This window comes from Cynoglossus semilaevis, chromosome 17, assembly GCF_000523025.1.
Source record: "Cynoglossus semilaevis isolate Cse_v1.0 chromosome 17, Cse_v1.0, whole genome shotgun sequence".
NCBI lineage: Eukaryota > Metazoa > Chordata > Actinopteri > Pleuronectiformes > Cynoglossidae > Cynoglossus > Cynoglossus semilaevis.
The window spans coordinates 4,778,230-4,782,899 of NC_024323.1; positions in this window are offsets into that span (position 1 = coordinate 4,778,230).

The following is a 4,670-nucleotide window of genomic DNA, read 5'->3' on the forward strand; positions in this document are numbered from 1 at the left end:
CTGCTGTTTTGTCACAACCCCAGTGTGAGGCGTACAGATCAGTGGGCACATGGGAGGCTGCGGAGCTGGTGTAATTACTGTATTTACTTGGTATTAGCTAAATAAGCTAAATGTATTAATTCATCTACTACAAAAAAAAAACTGTTTTTCATACAGTTACACAGACATTATTTACTCATTAACAGTGGAAATTTGATGCTGACTTTTTTACACCAAATTGCCAATATATGGATTCTCTATAACAGCGTTAGCTTCAAGCTAGGGCTCCCTTTGCAAAACCCACAGAAAATGCTGCAAAATATATAAAGAAACATTAACCTTAAGAAGGTATTTTATGACTTTTATTTTTTGTTTATCATAAGAAAATGAATAACAAAGATGTTTCTCCGCATTGTCAAAATCCCGTTCATTTTGCGCTAGCCAGCTACATGTTTGCTTGAGGATCAAGTATGGCTCAGGACAAATGGTTATAAAAATGAATTTTAACAAATTTGAAATAGGTAGTTTTGGGGGGGTTTTTTTTTCATTTTTTTTTCCTATCTTTCCTCCAATTTTCTGAGCCCGCCCTGGTAGCCCCTATTTTAAAAAGCACTGTTTAAAACTGCTAAAAGAAATGAGTTGAGACAAGCGCTTAAAAAACTCAAATATGATGTGCATATATAATAAATTATTAGTATTACTTTTTTGAAAGCATGAATGTCTTTCAGGTTGCTTAGACAGGGTTTGAACTCACGCTCACAGGTTTCCCAGTCTGTGTCACTACCACTGAGCTAAGTAGCCAGTTGCTGAAATGGGGTGTGGCTAAGAAAGTCACGCCTCATTTGTGAGCTTTGACTAAATAAACCATGCCCCTGGTAACAGGGGCGTGGTCTGGTAAGCCACGCCCCTGTTACATGGGCGTGGTCTGGTGAGCCACGCCCCTGTTGCATGGGCGTGGTTTACGCTGTCACAGCCACAAAGGGGGTGTGGCTAGATACACCACGCCCAATTATGGGTGTGGCTAGGTAAACCACGCTTTGACAAAGTAAGCCACGCCCCTGTCACAGGGGCGTGGTCAGCGCTTTCGAGGGGCGTGGTTAGATAAACACGCCCCCTTTACGGGTGTGATAGAGTAAGCCACGCCCCTGTTACATGGGCGTGGTTTACTCTGTCACAGCCCACAAAGGGGGCCTGCTGTGTCCCTGCTGTCCTTTCAGAGAACACACAGTCTACAATCCTACACGTTTGTTTGTCTGATTGTAGGCAGCGCTGCTTGTTCTTTTAGACACATCCTTGGTTCGCGTTTTTTAGTGGTGCGCTTATTATAACATGTGACTTGTTTTTTTAAATACACAATACTAATGGTACAAAGTGTTTGTGCCATACGACCACGACTCTCATAAGTTATAATAAACTAATACGTTTTTTCTACTTACTTTGCAACTTCTTTGACATAAAACTACAACTTTTTACCCACAAATTTACCTTTTTTTTTTTTTTTTGCAGAATACTGACTGAGTCATCATAGCGCTTTGGATTTCAGTCTCACATTTACTTTTAATCAATTTTTTTTTAATTCTTAATGTGGTCCTAATAATGATATAATCTTTGTCTTACTGTAGTTTTTTTACACACCCCCACGAATTGAAATACTATTGAGAACCTGATAACATGTGTATTTTCACCTGTACAAACCACTGTATGAGTTGCTGCCACCTAGTGACTGGAGGCTTGTTATCGTTCAAGCATAACAGCAGTGGTGCACTTTTTCATTGTTTTCATTTTTTGCAAAAAAAAAACAAATTAAAAAATTTTTAAACTCCACCCAGCTGTTAGGACCCGCATTTTTAAACTCCACCCAGCTGTTAGGACAGACACAGAGATCGAACATAAACCTTGACATTTCCGCACAACTGCATTGTTTGTCAGTGAACTCGGCACTTACCTCTGTCATTCCGCGGTTTTTTTTTTTTGGCATTTTATGTTTCGCAGCTCACTTTAAAATATTGTAGGGGAGTAATAGAACAAGGAGTAGCAGCCGAAGTTAGGTGAAGAGCTGCAGGCGACAGGCGCCTCACCTTCAACTCCTGAAAGTCCTTTGCCGGCATCTCACTGCGTGTTGCGCTGCATTTGCTGCCCGTGAGACTTTATCAACCAGACCTGAGATCTTCAGCACTAGCTCTTAAAAAACATATATATATATATTTTAACACACATATAACCAAAATGACCTAACTTTTATTAAGCTCTAGCAGAAAAAAAGAAAGTTTTTTATTTTTTTTCCATTCGATTCCAATTCCATTCGAAAATAAAGTTGCTGAACACGTAGCACGAAGACACTGTTTTTTTTTTTTTTCTTACTGTGCATCAAGGTGAAATGCTGTTAAACATCACAGTGAAGCTAAAACTGAAGACACACGTGTAGGTGTCCTTCAGGTGTTCTTCAGAGTCATGCTGAGTTCTGTGTTTCATCAGTGAAACTTTGCTGTTTGCACTGCAGATGTGTCAGCGTTGAAACATTCACGCCTGTCAATCATCTTTTCTTTTATGATGAATGGGAAGTTAAATCCATTTGTGGTAAAGAAAGTAAGGATGGCCCCGGCGAGGATCGTGGGAATTGGTTTTGAAGCCGATTCGATTTTGTTATCCGTGCGATTCGGTTCTAACAACGAGTCCTTTTCTATCTCCATCCAGTCCGTTGCGTCGTATTCATGGTATGAGTTATAAGGCTCTTTAGGCTGAGAATGTCCCAAATGTTTTCAGGCCGCCCCCTGACACACCGCTGCAAATTGAAATACTATTGAGAACCTGATAACATGTATATTTTTATCTGTATAAACCAATGTAACTCCAGCGCCCCCACAGCTGACTCTGAAGGCCTTAGGGCAGATTTTTTTCACCCTGGCAACACATCAGGCTGAAATACGATAGGATAAAGTATACCTGAGTGGAAGCAGCACAGTTAAGAGAAGAAGTGGGATAAAGAATAAATGATGAGAACAAACTATTTACTTATATGCCATGTAATATGTGTCTTATATTGCATCCAACAACCAATCAGATTTGAGATAAAGCCCTGTCTTTCGGGCCTAAATAATAAAACACAGGGAAGAAAGACAAAAACGTTTAAAGCAATGTCGAATAGTTTGATTAAAGAAGCTGAAACTTTAGAGAATAATGAGGTTCTTATTACTACAAGCTAATTGTTTTTTTTTTCACTTCATTTAAGTAAATGATCACCAGCTGTGCAGAGAAGCTCGATGTTGTCAACTCCTGAAACTAACTTTGTCTTTGTGACGCAGGACGATTAAACATTGTCTTCTTTAAAAAAGAAAATGTAACGTTCCAAACCAAACAGACGTGTGTGGCCAGAATTAGAAAAATATACTTCAAGATTTTTTTTGTTGTTTTTTTTTTTGTTTGTTTTTTGTTTTGTTTATCGCCAGCAGCATCAAATAAATATTCATAGAACAAAATAAGCGTAAAATAAAATGCATCTACATGCTCTCTGCACGGCGATCTTTTTTCATTGTATTATAAAGTCACTCACTTATCCCTGCAGCGGTTGTATCTGCATGGATGTACTTCCAAGATGGTTCGCTCTCTTTAATTTAGCTTCTACCAACAACACAACAAAATTCCGAATAAAACGCAACTGTCCTAATCGTTTGTTAGAAATACCCGCCTTTCCTCCCCGACCCTGACGTTCTGTTGTCATCAAGGGGGTAGGTTCTAAATCAGGGGTGTCAAACATACGGCCGTGGACCAAAACTGGCCCACTAGGGTGTTCAATCCGGCCTGCTTAGAAGATTTTGAAAAAAATATATACATAAACACTTAAAGATATATTTTTATTAAATATATAAGAATAATAATGATCGATCTAAAGTACTTGCACTTGCATGAAAACAAAGATGTAAAACGTAGTTAATTATGCTATGATTGTACCGATCCGGCCCACTTGACGTCTAATTAGGTTGTATGCGGCCCATAAACCAAAATAAGTTTGACACCCCTGTTCTAAATAAATTCAAAAAATGAAAACCCATCTTTTCCCTCCAAGTCCATCCAGTGTTCATCTGCTTTACGACGTAGCCAGGATAATCCATCGTGATGCAGATCGGAAAACAAACAAATGTTTTTGTTTTTTTCCTACGGCCTCAGAGGATGGAAGAAATGAGAATAGTGTCAGCAAAAACAAAGGGCCTGGAATACACATTGATTTGACATCTTCACATAACTTCTGGTTTTATAGGACCAGATGTAATCATTTCCTGTGACAGTTTCTCCTTCCACCACCTCTGTAAAACAAAAAAAAAAAAAACGAAAAAATGAAAAACCTCCGTCCATAAATCTTCGCTGTGAAGCCAATCCTTACCTCTGTGTTGCTACAGAGTGAATTTGTCCTCACTGTCTGTGACCTGCACCACAAGGCAGAGAAATCCACCGACCTTATTACTGTATAATAGCATCTCTGATCTCAAGTATCTGAAAGCATTAAAATATTTGAAATTGTTTTGGTAAAAATGAAGGATTAGAATATAAATAAAATGGAGATAAACTGTTGTTGTAAGTAAAAAAAATTAAGGATTAGAATATAAATAAAATGGAGAATGATGAGTAAATGAAGAAAGCAAGGATCTCAGCAGCTGAAGCAGCACTGGTTGCAGTTATTGAAGGGACAGTGTCAA